This window comes from Moschus berezovskii, chromosome 3, assembly GCF_049115385.1.
Source record: "Moschus berezovskii isolate FMDL1 chromosome 3, NW_MosBer_1.0, whole genome shotgun sequence".
NCBI classification, from domain to species: Eukaryota; Metazoa; Chordata; class Mammalia; order Artiodactyla; family Moschidae; genus Moschus; species Moschus berezovskii.
In genome coordinates, this window is record NC_142462.1 from 10,852,610 (window position 1) to 10,877,585 (window position 24,976).

Here is a 24,976-nt window from a genome sequence, read left to right on the forward strand (position 1 = left end):
TGTCTATCAGGCTTTCTGGCTGGTTCACGGTCTCCATGCTGACTGGAACCTTTGGCAAAACTCTTAAGAGTCAAACTTTTATGGCTCTCCACAAGTGGCCCAAGTCTTTTTCCTCTTTAATTTGCTCTGGATCCTTTGTCTATTACAGGAATCTTTGTGTTCAGTTAAGTTCTTCCAGGAACTAAGTTCCTTTGCATTATTCTCTCTAGATGTTTCATCTTAGGGTTTTCTGAACTTGGACCAATGGGGAGATATTTTCAGGATGCTTATTTCAGTTACAAGAAAGGATGAACTTTCATGGATAAATCAGGCCAAAGGTGGGAAACACAAAAGTTATAAAAAGTGCCCTGAAGGGTTTTGGCAGAATCCTTATTCTGCACTTAGGAGCTACTTCAGTTCAGTTCAATTGCTCAGTCGTGTCTGACTCTTTGCGACCCCATGGACTGCAGCATGCTAGGCTTCCCTGTCCATCACCAACTCCCAGAGCTTGCTCAAACCCACGTCCATTGAGTCGGTGATGCCATCCAACCATCTCATCCTCTGTCGTCCCCTTCTCCTCCTGCCTTCAATCTTTCCCAGCATCAGGGTCTTTTCCAATGAGTCAGTTCTTTGCATCAGGTGGCCAAAGTATTGGAGTTTCAGCTTCAGCACTAGTCCTTCCAATGAATATTCAGGACTGATTTCCTTTAGGATGGACTGATTGGATCTCCCTGCAGTCCAAGGAACTCTCAAGAGTTCTCCAACACCACAGTTCAAGCATCAATTCTTCAGTGTTCAGCTTTCTTTATAGTCCAACTCTCACATCCATACATGACTACTGGAAAAAACAAAGCTTTGACTAGACGGACCTGTGTTGGCAAAATAATGTCTCTGACCTTCGGCAAATTATCTAACCTCTGGGAGACTGGGTTTCCTAGTCTGTGCAGTGGGCATCTCCTAGGAACAAGCTCAGAGGGTGAAATCAGAGGATTAATGAAATGTTTGGCACAAAACGCACGCTCAATGAAGGTAAGTTATTACTGCAGCTGCTTTTATAATATCAAATCCCAGAAAAAGACATAATTATTGTTATTATCTTATTTGTATTATAATTTTGATTCGATAGAGACATTAATAATCGTGTTAATGACAATGGTGTCCATGAACACACGGGTTCCTTCTTACCTTTCGCTTTATGTTACAAGTCAACATCTCATTTAACCCTCAGGACATTACTCCTAGACGGGCTTATTAGCCTATAGCAAAGATAAGGACCTTGAGGCCTGTTGGTATAAAGAAAATAAACAGGGCCTCCCACTCCAGGCGCGCTCCACGCGGGTATGCAGATAGGGAAACTGTGGCTACGAGGGTCAAGGCTCCAGATCCCGCCAGCGGCGGGCGGACGCTGAAGCCCAGGTTCCCCGGTCCCAGGCGGGACCGCAGCCCAAGGCACAGCCAGTGCAGCAGCCGCTCCTCAGGCTCCTCCGTCCAGTCTTCCTGCTGCGTCCGGGACGGGGAACGGGGCCGCACAGTTTCAACTTGAGTTTCAAAGAATTCGCTTGCAAATTGCCTTCCAGGAGGGGTCTGATGAGTGTTTCGAGGGCGCTCCAGGCTGGGTGGTCGCGGTTCCACGTCCGGGAGACCAGGGAGCGGGACGAGGGGTCCGGGCGCCCACGCCCAGCTGCCGGCTCCCAGTCCCCTGTGCCAGCCCCCGGCAGCAGCGACCTCCGGGACCGGCCCTGGCCCCGCACCCCGCCAGCGCCCCGAGCTCCCTCTGCGACCCGCCCTGTGCCCAGGCCACCGCCCTGCCCGCGCCGGCGGCCGGGAGCGGTCCGGGCTGCGGTGGCAGCGGCGGCGGCGGCGGGAGGAGGAGCAGGAAAAGCGACCGGGGGAGGAGGCGGAGGCGGCGGCTGCGGCGGCGGGCGGGGCCGGGCGGGTTTAAAGCCCATCGAGGGGGTGGGGAGGCCGGGAGGAGGCAGGAAGGGACGCGAGCGGCGCGCCGTGGCGGGCTGGGCGCTCGGGAGCCGCGGAGCCCCGCGCCGAGCCAAAGTTTGCGCGCTGTCCCCGGCGGCGGCACGCGGGGGCCGGGACCGCCCTGCGCGCCGCCCTCGCCCCGCGGGACCCGCGCCGCCCCGGCCGCGCCGAGGGTCGCGGGCGGCCCGGCGGAGGCGGCCGGGAACGGCGCCGTGGCAGGTACGGAGTCGGGCGGCGAGCGAGGCGCCAAGTTACTTTGTGGCCGGCGGGCGGGCGCGCTGCAGCCCCGGCGTCATTGTCTGCGCGCGGGCCGCCCGGGCCGGGGACGCCGGGCGCCGCGGGGGCGCGGCGGGCGGAAGGGCGTCGCCGCGGGCCGGGGGCTGCGGCGCGCGAGGGCGGGGGCCGGGCGCTGCGCTCGGCGTCGGCGACCCCGGGGAGCCGGGGAGCCCGGGCGGCGCCCTCTGGAGCCCTCCCGTCCGACGCCGGCGGCTCACGGGCCGGGCCGGGGTGGGGGCTGCGCCGCCGGGCGGTCAGGGCCGAGGCCGCGCTCCCGGATCGCCTGGAGGGTGGGCGCCGCGCGCCCCTGCAGCCCCCGGTGCGCCCCCCTTCTGGCGGTGGGGCCGGACCCTCCGGAGCCGGAGCGAGCCCGATCCTGGGATCTTTCCCTTTGGTTCTGCTGGCGACCCGTCTCCCCGCCCCCGGGGCCTAACCCCAAGTCGAGGGTTCGCGGGTTAGCGGCCCGCCAGCCGGGGAAATGTGATAAGAGCCGTGCGGTTCTCCGAAGGCGATTCTGATGCAACTCTCGGCCTCCGGATCGCCTCTCCCCGCGCCTGCCTGAGGACGGCCCTGGAGCATGTGCGTTATGGAAATGAGACAGTCTCTACTTTTTATTGTGTTTTTCTTGTCTTGGGGTTGGAAGAAACGCCAACTTTCTGTCATTTGCCTCGGCGAGGCGGTGGGTCACTTAGGGGAGCCACAGGTGACTTTGCCCGGGCCCGGATCTTTCTGATGCATTTGTTGGAGAGAAAGCTTTCTTGCAAACGTTGTCCCCAGCTTCATTCAAGAGATGCGGAGAAAAGACCCAAACAAGTAGCGCTCGTGAGTAAACACGCGTTATTGCACAACTTGCTCTTTGCTGCTGTTTACAAGGCCTAACCCAGAAGACTTTGTTTCTGAAAATGCTGATTCAGCGGTTCGGAGCCCCCGAGTTTCCGAAGTGGTGCTTTCTCTAATGTTTCGCTCAGTTTTACTAAGAACACATGTTAACACAGCAACAGGCGTTGCCTAGGGTTTACAGCACCAAGTCGGACGGTTTTCATAGGAGTTGACCGGCTGATTCCTTCGTTCTTTCCAGGAGGAAAAATAGATAGGTTCTAGGTTTCTGTAGCAAAAGAAGTTCCGACTTCTGGCGATGGTGGTGTCTTTTAGGTTAGTGTTTTGTTAGGAAAAGAGCTCTGAAACCAGTGTTTCCAGGAATGATTCTAGATGACTAAGTTTTCCAGTTAAGAATCAGAACTCTAGGATTATTGCATATAACATTTGAGTTTTATTGGAAACATTTCAGAGAGAAGGCCACACGGGCCAATCCCCGGATCCCGGGGAGGGAATTTGAGGACAGTCACACAGCCAGCAACTGAGCAGTAAGTGAGAAGTGCAGCAGGGGTACTTGTGTGGCGTTTCACGGTCTATGGGACACGTTCAAAGCCTGATTATGTTTAATCCTCAGCAGCCTCCTGCTCCCCATTTTACAGGTTTGGAAATTGAGGCTTGGGTTTCCAGGTGGCGCTAGTGGTAAAGAACCCACCACCTAATGCAGGAGATGGATGTAAGAGGCTCAGGTTTGGCCCCTGGGTCAGGAAGATCCCCTGGAGTAGGAAATGGCAGCCCAGTCCAGTATTCTTGCCTTGAGAATCCCATGAACCAAGGAGGTGGGCGATAGTCCATGGGGTGGCAGAGAATCAGACACTCACAAACCCAGGCTCAGGAGGTTAATTGGCACTTCCAGTCACATGGCTGGCAAAGGCCAGAGCTATCACCAGATCCTAAGCTTTGGGTTCTTTTTTTTTTTTTTTTTCCAGTCCTCTGTGGTTCCTGCTTCTGTGCATCTAAAAGAGAAATGGCCCTAGGAGCGTCCCTGGGCTGGTCACACACCCAAAGACCCAGCAGGCTCTGTTCCCATTACCGTGGCTCCTGGATACCTGCCCTATCACTAGGCTATTATCAATGTTTTCTTTGGTCCGCTCACTTTTTGTGCTTAGATACACATTTGTTTTGGAAGGAAATTTTGATACCACGAAGTCTTGAGTCTGATATGGTGGTTATGTTTACTGTAATGAGAACTGTGTTTTAATAAAAGCTGTGCCCCGCTAAAGTCATCTACTGGGTATTGCCTGTGGTGTGTACAGCTTTTGGACTGGGCAAAATGCCTTTCATTGTGGACTAGGAACCTGGACCTGGGCAGGTTCATGCCAGGGCTTGTAGCGTGGTAGCCGCCAGGATTGGGACCTGGACAGCCCCGGCCCAGTTACAGTGACCATCTCTGTGGCCACTAACCCTCCAGCGGGAGAGGGGAACAAAGCCAGACTCTCGAACTTTTGATTTGGATGATGAGGCTGTTCTAAGACTTGACAATGTATAGAAACCAAGCTCCTGCATGAACAAAGACATCCACTGTGCCTTTACCTTCCTCTTAACAGCTTTAGAAATTCTAGGTTGGTATAGCTGATAAAACTTTCAAGATGACGTAGTTTAAGGAACTTATTGCCTTGGAATTCTGTCCAACTCTTAACCGCTGGTCAGAAGAGCCATGCATGGTGGTTGGCTGGTCTGCCTGTCAGAACTCTGACACTGACTGTAGGGAGTTCTGTCCTCCTTCGTGGGAGGAAGTGTGTGTGTTTACAGCTTGGGGTGTGATGCCTTTGTCAGTTTCTCATGCTGTCAAACCAACGTGGAATCGTGTGGGTCTATAAAGAGAAAACATTTGTTTTGCTTTTCATGTATGTAGTCAGTCATATGTTCATAATTTCACTAAAAGTGTTTCCGCGTGTTGAGACTTTATTTCACCTGTCTTTATCTTTTGCTTAACTGGGCATTTGGGAGATTAAGGAAGATGTTAGAACAGACAAGTGACTTGGTGGGCGAATAGGTGCTTTGGGGACCTGGGAACCGTCCACAAGGTCTTTGTTCCAACGGGTGTATCACCGATTGCGTCCGCTGGGGCGCTGCCTGGCATTTCCGTGCGTTCCTGCTTCCTGCGCGTTCCTGGGCAGCTGTCTGTTACCCCGCCTTCTCTGTTCGGCGTCCGTGCTCCTGATGATCATGTCCTGTTGACTGTAAGGAGATGAGAGCAGATAATGCGTAAAATCACCGGTCTGCTGTCGTTTCTGTGATAACGAAAGGAAAGATGGGACGACTGTTTTTGAGACCAAAAAAAAGCAATCAAAAATCACCCCAGAGTTAGAAATGAGGGCTCCTGACTTTCTGCTTTGGGGATAAAACAACTGCGAGGAGATACCCATTTTTGCTCCTCTAGCGGGAGAGGTGGGCTTGAGAGTAAGCGGAGCCTGGCCTGCTTGGGTGCTCTTTTGTTCATCTGGGAAAGGGGTGGGTGTTGCGGTAGAAGTAACTCAAGTCGTCGTCTTGCGTTAGAACCCCCACCTAGACGCATAGGACGAAGTTAGTGGGTCAGGACTGGGTCTGCTGGGAAAACTTGAATACTGTTCCTGTTTTTCCACCACTGACTTTACATCTGGCTTGGGGCGCGATTTCCTTGATTGTTCAGACCCCCGATTTGAGGGGTTTCTCATCTAGGCTTCCTCTGCCAGGTTGGACTGTGTGTTTCAGCATCTCCTGTGCCGCCGTGTTGCTCTTTTCTGCTTTTGCCCAGGTGGGTGGACGATACGGATGACTGCACCGGGCACTCTGCCTCAGCTGGACTCCTGCTCTTCTTTAAGCAGCTGGGTGAGCTCATGGAGCTAGCTGTTACTAGCTCACTGGTAAAATGAGAGTCACAGGGGTGCCGACCTACAGGGAGGGTGGGGTGCCTCTGGGGCCGTGTGCACCTTGGCACGTGGTGACAGCTCAGAGATGCTGCGTCTGTGACCCTAAGCCTGCCTGAGAACAGCTTGCACACTGGGTTATGCTGCTTTCTGTTAATTTACCAGGTCTCTCTCTGTTAGAAAGAAGACTACTTTTTTTGTATTTTTGTCTCTGGACCCATTAGCTGTACAAAACCTTGTGTCACTGGCTGAAATCTGCCTTCAGCACCAGTCAGTGTGAGCGAGAAGCCTCTCCTGGCCTCAGAGCAGCCCATGGGTAGGATGCTATGAGCAGAGGTGGACGGTGGCGTGGAGACCTCGCCTGGCCACAGACCACTTGAACCAGACCATGGGGAGGAACAGACGTCAAAAATTGGTTCTTTGTGACCAGGAACAAGACATTTGCAGCTGCTGAGATACACAGGCTCAGACACACTGTGATGCTGGATGCCTGCATGGAGACCGCTGGGCGCAGGTACACGGGCCTGGTGGCCTCTGTCTTTAGGACCCCAGGGTGCTTGGTGTCTGGAGTCTGCAGAGACACCTAGCCCAGCTTTGACTGAAATGCATGTGAACCGCACATCGTGATGGGCTGCCTGTGCCCCTGAGTGGCTCCGGCACTGTGTCTGGGGCCGTGCTCTTGGCGGCCTTGCGTCCCCCAGAAGTCCGACTGGGTCTTGGAGCCAGGTCAGCGGGCCTGGGTACCAACAGCCGCAATCTCGCCTGGTAGCACAAGCTCCAAAAGCACGTGGCCCGGAAAGAGTTGGCTGTGTTTTTGCCCTCTTCACCGTCACTGCAACTGAAATTATGTTGGGTGGCTGGGATCTTCAGCTGTCTTCGCACTGCCCTGGCACTGCCCGGCAGCCTGCCTGTCTGGCCCTGGCTGTGAGCTCACCGTTGTCTCACTCTGCAGGAGAGAACCCAGAAGGTACCTGGAGACCCCCTGTCACGTGGTTGCCAACGGCAAATTTGAGATGCTTGTTGGAGGGGAGAGACCCTGTGAATACTCACTTTTCCCACCTGCTGGGCTTTTGGTTTATTTTTTTGCAAAACTTTCATCCCTGGGAGTGTTTCCTTACAGTCTTTTATGAGTTGGGAACACACTTTAATGTGAAGACTTTAATTATATCCTGTATCAGTAATGATCTTAGGATTTTCTGCTCCAAGAAACTCATCTTGACCAAAAAGCTGCTACAAACTGAGGAGCGTTTACATTCAGGAGTTTGTATGGTAGCATCACGCACACAGGCTTCCTGAGGGGCTCAGTGGTAAAGAACCTGTCTGCCGATGCAGGAGGCACAGGAGACACGTTCCATCCCTGGGTCGGGAAGATCCCTTGGAGGAGGAAATGGCAACCCTCTCCAGTATTTTTGCCTGGAGAATCCCATGGGCGGAGGAGCCTGGCAGGCTACAGTCCATGAGGTCGCAAAGAGTCAGACACGACTGAAGCAACTGAACACATCATGTGCATAGGAGGTCTCTTCAGGCCTGAGGGTGACGCCTGCATGAAATCTGGGACCCTGCTTGGGGAATCTTCCCGTTGGCTGGGAGGTTGAACTGGGTGATGTCCTATATGGACAGCACAGATTGTGGGTATGTTACCTCAAAGCCTCCAGGCTTCTTGTTCCAAAATGCTGTTGGGTTCCTCTGAAGAGTTGTGTAGATCTCATGGAACCCTGCCAGGATGTCTCTGTAGATAAAGGAGTACATGAGACCTCCCAGCATCTCCCCAGTGGAGGAGGGGTAAGTCAGGGTGGCTTCCCGCTCCCTGGTTTGGTCATTACCTAACTGCAGACCTGGCCTGGCCCTTCCCCACCCCGGGGCCTGCAGGGCCGCGGTGGACACCCCTGGCCTGTGTCGTGTCCTTTTCTTCCCAGCTGGGGCCCTGTCTTCCACTCTCCTGGCCTGGCTTTCTCACACAAGTTTTGTCCATTTAAAGGGTCAGCAGCTTTCTAATCCCTCAATACCTTGGGCAGACTTTTGAAGTTTAGTTTTTTTTTTTAATCAGAGCAATAAATGTACATAGTTTGAAGAGTCAGTTCCCCAGAAGTAACCAGGTTTATCTACATTTTCTGTATTCGCCTCCGTATTTCTAAGCAGATATTTATTAATGTATTGCAGTTCCTTACCACCTGTCTTCCTCCCCCACCCACTCAAAGCTCAGCTTCGTGCAGACTCCTTTTACTTCCCTTCTTAGAAGGTGAGGAGTGGACCTTGGTCTCATTCACATCCTGACCTGTCCTTCCTGTCTCCCGTCGTCTCTGGTGAGAGTGGCTGGACCAGCACAGTCTGCGGCTGCTGTGGTGACAGCCCGAAAGGCTGCCCGTGGTCCAGCCATGTGTGCTGGGATCGCCTTCTCTGTCTTCCAGGACGTCTTGTTTTCTTCTGGAGTTGTATTTGCCTTTGCTTGGTAGTTTATGTACTTACCGCTCCCTACCCCAGCCCCCACTCCAAGCCGACACAGGTGTGCAAATATTCTCTTGGACACCTTTAGGTATCCAGCCAGTTGTGTCTCTGGGAAACAGTCTCTCATGTGCCTTTTGTCCCCAGGGGCCGGGCTGCCCTCCAACCTCCCCGTTCAGCTTTGTCCCCGTCTCCCCCTCCGTGGTCCTGGCGGTCCCTTTGCTCTTCTCTTGGCTCTCATGATCCCTGTTTCGTGGTCTCTTCCCACAGTCTGATGGAGAGCATTTCATAATAGCGTCCAAAGAAGAGATGCGTGCAAATTTTTTGAGACCTTGCTTGTCCAAAAATGTCCTTATTGTACCCTTCACTTTTCAGTTTTACCTTTTATTCATTTATTTTTTCCATGTCTGGAAACTTGTAGGATTTTCTCTTTGTGTCTTTATTCAGAAATTCCTTGTACCTATGCCCTGTTGGGCATCTACATCTATCGGGCAGAGCACATCAAGGCTCCTTCAATCTGGTGACTCAGATCCTTGGGGACCATTTTTTACATTAGTTCTTTAATTTCTTTCCCCTCCCCCAATCTTCTCTTCTTTCTTCCTGGAATCACTTTTATTTCATGGTTAGCTGCTGGACTGGTTCTCAAATTATCTTTTATTTCGTTGAGTTCTTCTAAGTTGTAGAGTATATCAACTTGGCTTTTAACTGGATTTAAAATTTTTGTTTTCATTGTTAATTTCTAGGGACCTCTTTATTTCTATTTTGATTATTATTATTTTTAATTTAGACTTTACTTTTTGAACCAGTGTTACAGTTACTGCAAAATTGAGTGAAAATATGGAGATTTACTGTTTACACTCCTGTCTCCACTGCCCCCAAGGCTCCCCACTGTCAACATCCCCCACCAGTGAGTGAGAGTGCTCCATTGTTTCTGACTCTTTGCAACCCCATGGACTGTAGTTCGCCAGGTCCTCTCTCCATGGGGATTCTCCAGGCCAGAATACTGGAGTGGGTAGCCTTTCCCTCCTCCAGGGGATCTTCCCACCCAGGGACGGAACCCGGGCCTCCTGCACTGCAGGCGGACTCTTTCCCAACTGCGTCTCCGGGGAGGTGCGTTACAGTCAGCGGGCCTGCCGTGGAGCGTCACTGCCCTGAATCTCGCCCTGCTTTAATGGCGCAGCACTCCTGTCTCATATACGCACCACTTTTTTACACCTCTTTTGGATATTCCGTTCCGTTCCGTCGCTCAGTCGTGTCCGACTCTATGCGACCCCGTGGACTGTAGCCTACCAGGCTTCTCCGTCCATGGGATTCTCCAGGCAAGAATACTGGAGTGGGTTACCGTTTCCTTCTCCAGGAGATCTTCCCGACCCAGGGATCGAACCCGGGTCTCCCGCATTAGAGGCAGACGCTTTAACCTCTGAGCCACCTTTTTTTTGGGGGGGGGGGCGATTTCTTCCATAGTTTCTCTTCTCTTCAATTTTTACATTATTTTTCTGCACGTTTGGCTTACCCAGAAAGCAGAGTTTATGAGAAGCAAGAACTTATCTGTGGCTCAGAGGGTAAAGAATCTGCAGTGCAGGAGACCCAGGTTTCATTCCCAGGTCAGAAAGATCCCCTGGAGAAGGAAATGGCAACCCACTCCAGTACTCTTGCCTGGAGAATCCCATGGACCAAGGAGCCTGGTGGGCTACAGTCCATAGGGTCTCAAAGAGACGGACACGACTGAGCAACTGCACTTTCTTTCCTTACTGAGGGAGGCTCTGTGAGGGGAGGGAGGATGGGCCCTGAGGCTGGCCACCTGGCCACTGAGAGAAGCTGAGGGTCCACTGTTGTGATCTCCAGACGGTCCTGGGGGCGGTGGGGGAGAGGAAGCGCTGTCGATTGTTACCTGTTCCCTCCGTGGAGCTGTGGGTGCTTGGTGCAGGCCTCATGGCAGTGGTCCTTGGCCTCGGGGGTTGTCTTGCCCGCACCCGCAGTGTTCTCTCCAGCAGTGGCCACTCAGGGGCCCAGGCAGGTGAGGCTGAAGGGTGCTGTCTGACCCACTCTGCGTGACCTTCGTCTTTAGGGCTCAAGGCTTTGCTTCGATGTCTGGGCCCTGCTGTGCCACCTGCATTCAACGATGTCGCTGGGAGGCGGATGGTGGGCCTCGGGGTATGGCCCTTTGGTTGCCCCCATTGTGTGGGGAGACCCTGGGGCCCCTGTATGGGGTCTCTTCTCCTTGGCAGTCAGACTGTCTGAAGAAGCCTCTTCTCCACCGTGACTAGGAGGGCAGTGGGAGTCTGTGGCTGTCAGCTGTTCGGCATCAGCAGCTGTGCTCAGACTGGTACCAGGAGCCCTGTTACTGGTTCAGGAGAGGACCCACCCACCCATAGTGAGAGCGGGGCCTCGAGGGATCAGACTGAGCCCCGCACTTCCCGTGGGCCCCCTCTTGCTTCCTCGTTCCTGATGCTTGGGGTTTGCGGCATGTGGGTCTCCATCTCCTCTCCTGGCTGGGTGTTCTGCTCTTACATTTGTGAGTGAGCCCCCTCCCCCACTCCCAGCTCTATGCCTTTTAAAAAAGATCACCTCTGGAGGCCCTGTGTTTCTGCTCCCGAGGCTGCAGAGCGCCTGTGATCAGGTCCAGGAGCTCGCGTCCAGGGTGAGAGCGGTGGGGCAGGTGGGCCAGCACGCCTAAGCTGCCACCTTGAGGCGCAGCAGACCAGCCTCAGGTCCGGATCCCGAGGAAAGCTGGGTCTCTCCTCCAGGGACTGGCTCTGGCACCGTGGCCAGTTCATCTCTGTGCATGTTGATTTCGTCTGGATTCTTAGGGTGGGATCCTGTGCCTTGGTTCCCTCCGCAGCGTCTCTGCCTCCGAGCTGTGGTGATCGGCCCAGACTGGGAGGAGGGCTCGTGGTCCTGCACTTGAGGTTGGACGCCCTGCTGGTTCTGCTCTCAGAACCAGCCTCCCCAGCTTTCATTGGGTTGACTTTAAGATACTGAAAGAACATCCTCCTGGGGTGAGTTTCTACTTTCTTCACCCCTCCTTTCACTGCTTGTCCCGGGAGCTGCATGCTGGCGACTCCTCTGCATCTGAATATGGCATCCCTGCTCCCCATACCTGTGGATGTGGCACTGCATCCGAGTTTAGTTCTAAGGGCCATGGACAGCTCCCAGCCCTTCTTCCTACCACATGCTCTGCTAGGGAGCACTGTGGCATCCTTACTTGCTTGGACACCTCATGCAAGTCGCTTACTCTGCCTTCGTCACCCTTTGTTCCAGGGCTGTGTCTGCATTTGTGTGTGTATGGTTGCATGTGTGGAATGTATATAAAGTGATTAGCACAGGACCTGCTCACATGTAGTGTGTTATTTTCTTTGTATCTTTTTTTTTTTTTCGCGGTCCTTTGTTTGGCTGTGCCGGGTCTTTCCTAACGGCTCGTGGCATTTTCATTTGTTGTGGCGCTCAGGACCTTCAGTTGCAGCTTGCTAACTTTTAGCTGTAGTATGTGGGAGTTAGTTCCCTGACCAGGGATTGAACCTGGGCCCCTTGCATTGGGGACTTGAAATCTGAGCCACTGGACCACCAGGGAAGTCCCTCCATCATTTTAAAATAGAGCCCTGCTTTTTCCATGACATCCAATAGCTTTACGCTTGTGACTTCAAGAAATAGCCTTTCCCGTCCCTGCTATTCTTGCTCTGACATTTTGAGGGCGGGTATGACCCTGGACTGGAGAAGGTGATGGCATCCCACTACAGTACTCTTGCCTGGAAAATCCCATGGACGGAGGAGCCTGGTAGGCTGCAGTCCATGGGTTCTCCAAGAGTCGTACATGACTGAGGGACTTCACTTTCACTTTTCACTTTCATGCATTGGAGAAGGAAATGGCAACCCACTCCAGTGTCCTTGCCTGGAGAATCCCAGGGATAGGGGAGCCTGGTGGGCTGCTGTCCATGGGGTCGCACAGAGTCGGACACAACTGAAGCGACTTAGCAGCAACAGTGTGACCCTGGAAAACTAGAACTGGCTGGCCTTGGTGGTCACATGGGCCCCAGAGGTGTGAGGAGTGTCGAGGTGCCCAGTCGTGCGTCTGACTCATGGTGCGTCTTGGACTTCCCCACGCGTGGGGCTCTGCAGGGCTTTGACAGTGGGTGAGGAGGACTTTGGCATCTGACAGTGGCCAGTGTGTCCTTGTCCATCAGGGTGGAGGTGGCCTAGAGGGAAGCAGATGGGATAACGGAGGGAGGAAGGGGTTGTTAGGAATAGCCTTGAGAACCAGGGATCCAGGGGATGCAAGGTCTTGAACCATTGCATTGTCATGTGGAGTTTGGTCCTGGATTCTCATGATGCACCTTGACCGGCTGTGCTCTGTAGTTTCCTTAGAAGTGCCCTCCCCCTGAAGCAGAGGAGTGTGCCCAGGACAGCAGCCCAGGGTTCTTCTGTAGGGCCCTGGGCGCACATGTGGAGTGATGGAGTGAGTCCTCTGCAGGGCCCTGGGCGCACATGTGGAGTGATGGAGTGAGTCCTCTGCAGGGCCCTGGGCGCACATGTGGAGTGATGGAGTGAGTCCTCTGCAGGGCCCTGGGCGCACATGTGGAGTGATGGAGTGAGTCCTCTGCAGGGCCCTGGGCGCACATGTGGAGTGATGGAGTGAGTCCTCTCCAGCGCGTTTATGAGGCCGGGTGGTGCCCACTCTCTGGGATGCCTTCCATGCTTCTCCGAGTTGAGCAGATTGGCTGGATCTTGGGGTATCTAGGGGTAAAGAATGCCTGCAATGGGGAAGACCTGGGTTCTATCCCTTGGTTGGGAAGATCCTCTGGCGATAGGCATGGCAACCCCCCCAGTATTCTTGCCTGAAGAATCCCTGTGAACAGAGGAGCCTGGCTGATTACAGTCCGTGGGGGTCTCAAAGAGTTGGACATGACTGAGTGACAAAGCACAGCACAGGGGTGCCAAGGACCCCAGAATCCGGTTTTCTGTTCAGAAGACTCCTGACTCGGTGCGGGTTGCACGCGCCCTGCGTGGACCCTGCGCTGCGCCCTGCCCCGTGGTGCCTGAACCCTGCCTGCCAGCATGCAGTGACCATGCGGTGGCTGTAGCACAGCCTGTAGTGGGCTGACACCAGGATGCGCTGGGGTCCAGCCCACGGTGGTCTCTGCTCTGTTCCATGCCCCAGCTGGGAGGGGCCAGCCCAGGGTCACCTGCCCAGGCCCTGGTGGCCAGCAGCGCACCCTCCTAGCCGTGGCTTTTGGCAGCAGAGGGGCTCCAGGGGTGCGAGTTCTTGGAACCCGGGATCCTGGACTGGTCTCTGGCCATCCTGTCCCCAGAGTCAGGATCCCACGGCCTCTGTGGACGTTAGCTGTGGGGCGGTGGCATTATGTAACCATTTCTAATCTTTGTTGTTTAATGTGTAACAAGTAGTAACTGCGCCCAGATAAGCCCAACCTCTATCTCCGAGCCAAGTGGCAGGCGGTGGGTGTGGGAGCCAGCTGGGGAGGTGAACAGATAGGGGCTTCTGGGGAAATGGGACAGTTTTCTTTGCTGAAAACGGCCTGGCTGGACATCCGTTTAATCTCGGTGGCGTGTAGTCTGGTGTCAGAGCCTCAGGTAAACACATCTGGTCACACTGTGTCTTTGTTCGGGAGCCTCTGCCCTCATTGACAGGACCTCTGGGACCATGAATGATGTAGACGTTGGGGAGATCTCGCGTTCTTGATGGGGTCCAAGTGATGGCTCCAAACACAGATGGGGCCTCCTGCCCGCCGTCTGCAGAGGCTCAGCCAGATCACCTGTTAACACGTGGACTGTCCCTTTGATCAGTTGCCCTTTGTTGGTTGACGGCAGGAGTCCCTGCCAGGGTGTGGGTGGACGTTTCCTTGGAGGCATCGCACACAGGTAGCCATCGTCCTGCCTCTTGTACTGCCAACCGTCTCCCTCCCATCCAAGCAAGCGGGAAGTGGGCGCCTCCCCTCTTTGTTCTCTGTGAGGATGAAAGGCCAGCAGATCGGGGGTTTTGATCACGCCGCAGTGCTGAGCTTCAGGTCCAGTTAGGAGTGGCCCTGGGGACTGTACACCACCTTGACTCAGGTGCATGTCTCTGCTCCTGGACCTTTGGTGGCATTTGTGGGGCTGACCCTCTGCAGTGGGAGCAGGTCACAACCCTTATACTAAGTATACGTGGAGTATAATCTATAAAAATTTTGAACTACTGTGTTTTACATCTGAAAATAATATAGTGTTGTAAATCTAGTATACCTCAGACCTGGAGCTGACTGTGGCTTGGAACACAAGCTCTTTATTGCAAAATTCAGGCTTAAATGGAAGAAAGTAGGGAAAACCACTAGGCCAGGTATGACCTAAATCAAATCCTTTTATGGTTGTACAGTGGAGGTGATGAATAGATTCAAGGGATAGTTCTGGTAGACAGAGTGCCTGAAAAACTGTGGACAGAGGTTTGTAATATTGTACAGGAGGTAGTGACCAAAACTATCCCAAGGAAAAAGAAATGCAGGAAGGCAAATTAGTTTTCTGAGGAGGCTTTACAAATACTGGGGAAAGAAGAAAATCAAAAGGCAAGGGAGAAAGGGAACGATATATCCAACTGAATGCAGAGTTCCAGAGAATAGCAGGGAGAGATAAAAGGCCTTCTTAAATGAACAGTGCAAAGAAATAGGGGAAAACAGTCAAATGGGAAAGACTAGAGATTTTTTCAAGAAAATTGGAGATATCAAGGGAGCATTTCATGCAAAGATCGGCATGATAAGGGACAGAAACAGTAAGGACCTAAGAGAAGCAGAAGAGATTAAGAAGAGGTGGCAAGAATACACAGAACTATACAAAAAAGGTCTTAATGTCCTGGATAGCCATTATGGTGTGATCACTCACCTAGAGCCAGACATCTTGGAGTGTGAGTCAAGTAGGCCTTAGGAAGCATAACTGTGAACAAAACATTCTGGAGATGCCAGAATTCCAGCTGACCTGCTTAAAAATCCTAAAAGATGGTGATGATGCTGTTAAAGTGCTTCACTCAGTATGTCAACAATTTGGAAAATTCAGCATTGGCTACAGGAGTGGAAAAGGTCAGTTTTTATTCCAGTCCCAAAGAAGAGCGATGCAAGAGAATGTTTAAACTACTGGGCAGTTGTGCTCACTTCACATGCTAGCAAGGTAATGTTCAAAATCTTTCAAGCTAGGCTTTAACAGTACATGAACCAAGAACTTCTAGGTGAATAAGCTAGGTTTTTGGAGAGGAACCAGAAAACAAATTGCCAACATTTGTTCAATCATGGAGAAAGCAAGTGAGCTCCAGAAAAACATCTACTCTGCTTCATTGACTATGCTAAAGCTTTTGACTGTGTGGATCACAAGAAACTGTGGAAAATTCTTCAAGAGATGGGAATACCAGACCACTATACCTGCCTCCTAAAAAACCAGGATGCAGGTCAAGAAGCAATAGTTAGAGCCAAACTTGGAATAACAGACTGGTTCAAAATTGGACAAGGAGTACACCAAGGCTGTATATTCTCACCCTGCTTATTTAACTTATGTGCAAAGTATATTATGTGAAATGCCAGGCTGGATGAATCACAAGCCGGAATCAAGATTTCTAGTAGAAATGTCAACAACCTTAGATAACACATTTTGGTTCGGTTCAGTCACTCAGTCGTGTCCAACTCTTTGCGACCCTGTGGACTGCGGCTTGCCAGGCCTCCCTGTCCATCACCAACTCCAGAGCTTGCTCAACTCGTGTCCATCGAGTTGGTGATGCCATCCAACCATCACATCCTCTGTTGTCCCCTTCTCCTCCTGCCTTCAATCTTTTCCAGCATCAGGGTCTTTTCTGATGAGTCCTTTCAGACAGTCAAAGTATTGGAGCTTCAGCTTCAGCATTAGTCCTTTCAGTGAATAGTCAGGACTGATTTCCTTTAGGATTAACTGGTTTGATCTCCTTGCTGTCTAAGGGACGCTCAAGAGTCTTCTCCATCACCACAGTTCAACAGCATCAGTTCTTCATATTCAGATATGCAGATGATACCACTCTAGTGGCAGAAAGCAATCAGTAACTAAGGAGCCTCTTGATAAGGGTGAAAGCAGATAGTGAAAAACCTGGCTTAAAACTCAACATTCAAAAAATTAAGATCGTGGCATACAGTCCCGTTCAGTTCAGTTCAGTTCAGTTGCTCAGTTGTGTCTGACTCTTTGCAACCCCATGAACTGCAGCACGCCAGGCCTCCCTGTCCATCACCAACTCCCATGAATCAAGGCAAATTGAAAGTGGTCAAACAGGAGATGAAAAGAGTGAACGTCAACATTCTAGGAATCAGTGAACTAGAATGGACTAGAATGGATGAATTTAACTCAGATGACCATTATATCTACTACTGTGGGCAAGAATCGCTTAGAAGAAATGGAGTAGCCATCACAGGCAACAAATGCAGTGCTTGGATGCAATCTCAAAAACAACAGAATGATCTCTGTTCGTTTCCAATGCAAACCATTCAATATCACAGTAATCCAAGCCTATGTGCTGACCACTAATGCTGAAGAACATGCAGTTGAATGGTTCTATGAAGACCTACAAGACCTTTTAGAACTAACACCCAAAAAAGATGTCCTTTCCATTATAGGGGACTGAATTGCAAAAGGAGGAAGACAAGAAACACCTGGAGTAACAGACAAATTTGGCCTTGGAGCAGGAAATGAAGCAGGGCAGAGACTCATAGAGTTTTCCCAAGAGAACGTACTGGTCATAGCAAACACCCTCTTCCAACAACACAAGAGAAGACTCTACATATGGACATCACCAGATGGTCAACACCGAAATCAGACTGATTATATTCTTTGCAGCCAGAGATGGAAAAGCTCTATTCAGTCAGCAAAAACAAGACTGGGAGCTGACTGTGACTCAGATCATGAACTCCTTATTGCCAAATGAAGACTTAAATTGAAGAAAGTAGGGAAAACCACTAGACCATTCAGATATGACCTAAATCAAATCCCTTATGATTATACAGTGGAAGTGAGAAATAGATTGAAGTGATTAAATCTGATAGACAGAGTGCCTGATGAACTATGGACGGAGGTTCCTGACATTGTACAGGAGACAGGAACCAAGATCATCCCCAAGGAAAAGAAATGCAAAAAAGCATCAGATATATGATTTGTAACTATTTGTCCGTTTCTATAGGCTGTCTTTTCTTTCTCTTGTCTCACTAATACACAGAAGTTTGTAATTCTGATGAAGTTCAGTTTATGTATTTTATTTTGTTTCCTTTGCTTTTGGTACCACATCCATGAAGTCATCTCTAAATCCAGTGTTACGAAGATATTCCCCGATGTATTCTAAGAGTTCTAGTTTTAGCTCTTGTGTTTAGGTCTTTGATCCATTTTGAGCTAGTTTTTGTTTATGCGGTAAGGTAAAGGGTCACTTCATTTTCCTGCATATGGATATCCAGTTTCCCCAGAATCAGTCATTGAAAGCACTGTCCTTTCCCCACTAATAGTCTCGGCATGGTGTTGAAAATTTACCCACCATATATGTAAGGGTTTCTGGGCCTTCTGTTCTATTACATTAGCCTGTGCCTAGTCCCATGCCAATATTACACTGTCTTGATTACTTTGTAGTAAGTTTTGAAATCAGGAAATGTGAATTTTCCAACTTTGTTATTTTTCAACATTATTTTGGCTATTCGGAGTCCCTTGAGAATTCATACGAATTTGGGGATGGCTATTTTTCTTTCTGTAAAAATGCTAATGGGATTTTGATGGGGATTGCATTGAATCTGTAGATTGTTTTGACATTTGATACTACGTTTTCCAGTCTATGAACTCAAGATGTCTCTTTTTATTTGTGTGTTCTTTATACTCATGTAGAAATGCTTTGTAGTTTTCAGTATACAGGTCTTTTGTCTCTTGGTTTAAATTTACTCTTAATTATTTTATTCTTGATGCTATTGTAAATAAAATTGTTTTCTTAATTTCCTTTTCAGATTGTTCATTGTTAGTGTAGAGAAACACAGCTGGTTTTTGCATGTTGATTTTATATCCTGTAACTTTGATACATTTATTAATTCTTACAGTTTCTTGCATGTGTCTGATTTTTAAGGTATTCTGCATATAAGATTCATGTGCAAACAGAGATTATTTTAGTTCTTCCCAGTTTGTTGTTGTTTAGTCCCTAAGTTGTATCTGACCTTTTTGCGAGCCCACGGACTATAGGCTGCCAGACTCCTCTGTCCGTGGAATTTCCCAGGCAAGAATACCGAGGTGGGTTGCTATTTCCTTCTCCTGAGGATCTTCCCGACCCTGGGATCCAACCTGCGTCTTTTGCTTTGCAGGCGGATTCTCTACCTGAGCTGTTGGGGAAGCCTCCTTTCCCATTGGGGTGCCTTTCGTTTCTTTTTCTTGCCGGATAGCCCTGGTAATGCTGTGTGAAATCGAAGTGTGGAGTGTGGGCATCCTGTCTTTTTCCTGATCTTCAAGGAAAACTTTCAGTCTTTCACCATTGAGTAAGATGGTGGCTGTGGGTTTTCATATTTGGGAAAGCTTTCTCCCTGGCTGAACGTGTGGTCTGTCCTTGAGGATGTTCCGTGTACACTTAAGGAAAACGCGCATTGTCCTGTGGCTGAGGGGGGTGTTCTGTGTGTCTGTGCTGTGTGCTTGGTTTATGGTGGTGTCTGGGTCTTCTGTTTCCTTGCTGGTCTGCTGTCTGCTTGCTCCTCGCGTTCCTGAAACTGGGCTGCCAGCGTCTCCAGCCAGGAGTGCTGCACGTCTGCTTTCTTCAGCCGTGTCAGTGTTTGCTTCATATATTTTGAGGCTCTTTTCTCAACATACAATGCCCTTCTTTGTCTTCTGTAACAGTTCTGACTTACAGTGTATTTTGGCTAATGTTGGTATAGTGGTTCCAGGTCTCTTTTTATTAATATTAGCATGAAAAGTCTTTCCCATCATTTTATTTTCAACCTCATACTGTGTCTTTGGGTTAAAACTGAGTCTTAGCACATTGTTGAATCATGTGTTTTTTTCTTTCCCTCCATTCTGCCAATCATCTGCCTTTTGATTGGAGGGTTTAATCTCTTTACATTTAATTACTGATAAGGCAGAAGTTTACCAATCTGCAGTTTTTGAGGGTGTGTATCTCTTCCAGCTTTTTGTCCTTTATCTCCCTAGAAGCCTTTCTTCTTAGAAAGGCTTCAGACAGACTACTAAGATGCGAACAGTCACAGAGTAAGTGGGTTTTAGGAGAACACCGTATAAAACACGGAACGTTGAGGGGGTTCTTACGAGGCCCTTGATGTCCTAGTCCTGTCCTTGCTGGGTGGGGTGATGGAGCCGTGTCTGTGGGACCCTAGAACTCCTGGGCCGGGATCCTGTGCTGCTCTTTGGAAAGGACTGGGTGAGGGGTGATTCCTTCCTCTGTGAAGCTGAGTTTATAGGAATGCGTGTCATGTGACCCTCAGGACAGCCCTGCTAGTTGGGGAGAGAGGATCTTCCCTCGGTACCTGGGGAAACGGGAGCCCTCAGAGACAGATGCCTTGTTCAGGGTTAAGTGTGTGTTGGTGGAAGGGTTAGAATTGCCCTCTCAGGACCCCAGCTTCATCATCGTTGTGCCCCTGGGTGCCACCAGGGAGGAGGAAGGGGAAACGGGGAGGGGATGTGTCTCTGCACACTCAGACCCTGCCAGGATGTGGATTCTTTGCTCCCAGGTTTTGTGAACCTTAAAGGAAAATGCAGGTCAGTTCCTTGCAAGGTGCCCGACACACAGTAGGTCTTCATTCATTTCCCTTTTCCTGGGGGAATTTTGCAGGAAAGATGATGTGTTTCTGCGAGTCCTGGGACTCTTGGGTTCAGGGTGGTCTCGGGGCTGTGAAGTCCACTGGCAGAGCTGTGTTTCTCCCTGTTTCCCGGCTGGGTGGCCACATTGGAGCTTGGAGTGTCACAGCCAAGGCCTAGGGTTTGAGGCCTTTTGGAGGCAGGACCTGCTCTTGCCCCCATCATGCTCTCAGTTCTCTCCTTTCTCTATTTCTTGAGACCCTGGAGGTCCCTGGGGGTGGTTCCTGCATCGATCTTGTCCTTGTGACAGTCTCACCTAGGCTCTGGTATGTCAGTGCTGGGTTTGGGGGCGATCGGGTGCCATTTGAGTCCACAGGACCTTTTTTAAGCCTGGCAGGGTCACCTGGGGCTTCCCCGAGGTGAGGACGTGCGCGCAGGCACTGGTCCCTCTCGGCTCCCTGGGGAGTAGGAACCTGAGGATAGAGGTGACGGGTATTACGGAGGCCCTTGCCCTATTTAGCAGAGTCAATCTCACGTTCTCGGGTCAGAAATAGATCTTCTTTCCCCTCCTTAAGCACGGGTGCTGCCCCGGAGGTGGTAATCCTATTGAGGAAACCCAAGGAGGCGGGAGACACCAGGGGCCTGCGGCTCCCAGGTCCCAGGAACGCAGCGCGGTCAGGATCGGCACTGATGGGGACACGGCTGCGTTGTCACTGTCTGCCCTCTGTGCCTGGCTCCCCGGGGAGGGGGAGCCCCCACCTCCCAACTGTGTGGCCATTCTGGAAATACTGGACATGTGACATCTTCCCTCTGCTGTGGGCCCCCTTTGGTAGCTTACTTGTTGGGAGCAAAGGAGAAAAGGGGAAGGTGCTGAGTGACTCAGAGCCCTGCGTTTTACCAGGATCAGGGCGGGGACCAGCCAAGGTCTGAGGGGTTGACCTGGGTCCCCTCCTCTGCACCTGGAGTGGCGCCCACGTGGGCTCTGACACGGGACGCTGTTTGCAGGGCCACATCTTGTATGAAGACTGCTGAAGTTCAGCATCATTCCTGAGAAAATCTTCCCTAAGGAAGGAGTCATTGAGGCCAAGTAAGGGGAAGTCGGGGGCTTCCGTCTCTTGGCATTCTCAGACTCCTTGGGTTTAGAATATGGGGGCAGAGTGGAAATGATGATGGCAGGAGCCACATGCCGCAGGGCCGCTGAGGCCACCTGTATTCTAGGCTGGGTCAGAGAGAGTCAGGTCGGGGGCTTGCAGCAGCCTCCGTGGGTGGGGGGAAGCTCTGCAGGATGGTCCAGGCTGCCGTGGGAGGGCGGTTCTGACATCTAGTCTGGCTGCATTGGCTGAGCGCATCCTGTCTGCACGCGGCCTAGTATGGGCTGCCCTGTCCTACGTCATGTTTAAGGTGGGGGGTCTGAAGGGTCTCAGGTGCCTCTAAGAGCACTTTGGAGCTAAGGAGAGTGAATCAGTAGAGAACCAGAAGGCAGAGGAGGTGCTCTGTTTATTGGATGTGGAAAAGCTGAGCTGTGATTGGGGAGCAGAGGGACCTGCCTTCTCTTCCTTCTGCCCCTCTCTCTGCTGATGGATCTGAAGGGCCAGGAAGCATGCAGCCTCCCGAGGGCGCGAAGGGCCCCACTGAGACCACAGAGCCCACAGGGTAGGGGTAGGGGCCTTGACCGGGGCCTGAGCTCTGCGGGAGGACAGACCAGCAGTGGGCAGGATGGTCTTAGCCTCAGGACCTGTTTTTCTCTGTCAGGTTGAGCTGTTTTCACTCACAACACTTCTGGCACCAAATGTAAGGTGTTTCCTCCCAACATCAATTCTCCAGCTCTTCAGGCACCAGCTGAGAGTCCTACTGCTCAGCTCAGCTCTGACACCATCTGCCCGGAGTTAGAACCAGACCCCACAGGTCCTAACACGACCCCTGGGACACAGCTCAGGAGCAGCCAGATCAGAGTGATGCATAAGGTAAGGTGTAGGGGGGTGCCCCTCTCAGCACCACAGAGTGTTCACCAACCAGGAAGCTCCCCAAACCCTGTCCTTCAGGGTATGTGGAGGCTCCATTCCGTATGTATGATTGATTAACTCATTGGCCATTGGGGATTAATTCAGTCTCTAGCCCCTCTCCCCCAACTAGAGGTCATTGGATGAGGCTACAGGTTCCAGCCCTCAAACTGTGCCTCGGCCTTTTGGTGAGCCCCAATTCTGAGGCTGTTTAGGGAACCCCAGTCCCCCAGCCGCCTGTCACCTCATCAACATACAAAAGACACTACGAGTTTCAGGGGCATTGTACCAGGAACTGGCACAAGACCAGATTTTATCTGTTTCCCATCCAGGTAACACAGGCAAGCCTCAAAGCACATCCTTGGGGTCTCGAGAACCACTGAGCTTGGAAAGCGTGAGGACAGGGCAGGGGCTGGGAGGAGTATGTGATGTGTATTTGTGAAGAGGGCTATCTAGTAGCTGAAGCAGGTAGTTTTGGTTACAATGGAAGATTCCTTCTTGGGTCTTGATACTGTCTTTCTTTCTGTGAAGCCCCAGTGTGGAGTGGTGGCTCTTATCTTTCCTGAGCATTTGTCATCATGATCCACAATAACAGAAAACTAACCAATCTGATCACACGAACCACAGCCTTGTCTTACTCCATGAAACTATGAGCCATGCCATGTAGGGCCACCCAAGACGGATGGTCATGGTGGAGAGTTCTGAGAAAATGGGGTCCACTGGAGAAGGGAACGGCAAACCATTTCACTATTCTTGCCTTAAGAACCCCATGAACAGCATGAAAAGGCAAAAGATAGGACACTGAAAGATGAACTACCCAGGTCAGTAGGTGCCCAGTAAGCTCCTGGAGATCAGTGGGGAAATGACTCCAGAAAAATGAAGGGATGGAGCCAAAGCAAAAACAACACCCAGTTGTAAATGGGACTGGTGATAGAAGCAGGGTTCGATCCTGAAAAGAGGAATATTGCATAGGAACCTGGGATGTTAGGTGCATTAATCACGGCAAATTGGAAGTGGTCAAACAGGGGATGGCAAGAGTGAACATCGACATTCTAGGAATCAGTGAACTAAAATGGACTGGAATGGGTGAATTTAACTCAGATGACCATTATATCTACTACTGTGGGCAGAATCCCTTAGAAGAAATGGAGTAGCCATCATGGTCAACAAAAGAGTCCGAAATGCAGTACTTGAATGCAATCTCAAAAACGATAGAATGATCTCTGTTCGTTTCCAAGGCAAACCATTCAGGATCACAGTAATCCAACCTATGTGCCAACCTCGAATGCTGAATAACCTGAAGTTGAATGGTTGTATGAAGACCTACAAGACCTTTTAGAACTAACACCCAAAAAAGATGTCCTTTTCATTATAGGGTATTGGAATGCAAAAGTAGGAAGTCAAGAGATACCTGGAGTAATAGACAAATTTGGCCTTGGAGCACGGAATGAAGCAGGGCAAAGGCTAATAGAATTTTGCCAAGAGAACGCACTGGTCATAGCAAACACCCTCTTCCAACAACACAAGAGAAGACTCTACACATGGACATCACCAGATGGTCAACACCGAAATCAGACTGATTGTATTCTTTGCAGCCAAAGATGGAGAAGCTGTATACAGTTAGCAAAAACAAGACCAGGAGCTGACTGTGGCTCAGATCATGAACTCCTTATGGCCAAATTCAGACTGAAATTGAAGAAAGTGGAGAAAACCACTAGACCATTCAGTTCAGTTCAGTTCAGTTCAGTCGCTCAGTCATGTCCGACTCTTTGTGACCCCATGAATCACAGCACGCCAGGCCTCCCTGTCCATCACCAACTCCCGGAGTTCACTCAAACTCACCTCCATCGAGTTGGTGATGCCATCCAGCCATGTCATTCTCTGTCGTCCCCTTCTCCTCCTGCCCCCAAACCCTCCCAGCATCAGAGTCTTTTCCAGTGAGTCAACTCTTTACATGAGGTGGACAAAGTATTGGAGCTTCAGCTTTAGCATCAGTCCTTCTAATGAACACCCAGGATTGATCTCCTTTAGAATGGACTGGTTGGATCTCCTTGCAGTACAAGGGACTCTCAAGAATCTTCTCCAGCACCACAGTTCAAAAGCATCAATTCTTCGGCTATCAGCTTTCTTTATAGTCCAACTCTCACCTCCATACATGACCACTGTAAAAACCATAGCCTTGACTAGACGGACCTTGGTTGGCAGAGTAGTGTCTCTGCTTTTTAATATACTATCTAGGTTGGTCATAACTTTCCTTCCAAGGAGTAAGTGTGTTTTCATTTCCTGGCTGAGGTCAGCATCCACAGTGATTTTGGAGCCCCCCAAAATAAAGTCTGACACTGTTTCCCCATCTATTTCCCATGAAGTGTTGGGACCAGATGCCATGATCTTTGTTTTCTGAATGTTGAGCTTCAAGCCAACTTTTTCACTCTCCTCTTTCACTTTCATCAAGAAGCTTTTGAGTTCCTCTTCACTTTCTGCCATAAGGGTAGTGTCATCTGCATATCTGAGGTTATTGATATTTCTCCCAGCAATCTTGATTCCAGCTTGTGCTTCTTCCAGCCCAGCGTTCCTCATGATGTACTCTGCATATAAGTTAAAAAAACAGGGTGACAATATACACCCTTGACGTACTCCTTTTCCTATTTGGAACCAGTCTGTTGTTCTAACTGTTGCTTCCTGATCTTTGTACAGATTTCTCAAGAGGCAGGTCAGGTGGTCTGGTATTCCCATCTCCCATTCAGGTATGACCTAAATCAAATCCCTTACGATTATACAGTGGAAGTGAGAAAGATTTATGGGACTAGATCTGATTGAGTGCCTGATGAACTA

At 50.8% G+C, this 24,976-nt stretch overlaps 1 protein-coding gene across 4 annotated transcripts in view; it reads left to right on the top strand.

Moving 5' to 3' along the window:
• Nucleotides 1-1,961: 1,961 nt before the first annotated feature.
• GRB10 (growth factor receptor bound protein 10) overlaps nucleotides 1,962-24,976 on the top strand; it is a 233,143-nt gene continuing 210,128 nt past the window's right edge. For 3 of the 4 annotated variants that reach the window (XM_055420352.2, XM_055420356.2, XM_055420354.2), the window contains exon 1: nucleotides 1,962-2,172. The gene's annotated coding sequence lies outside the window, so the exon portion shown is untranslated. Of the gene's footprint in view, nucleotides 2,173-2,841; nucleotides 3,052-24,976 lie in introns of those variants that run through there. The other variant, XM_055420353.2, reaches the window with a different exon arrangement.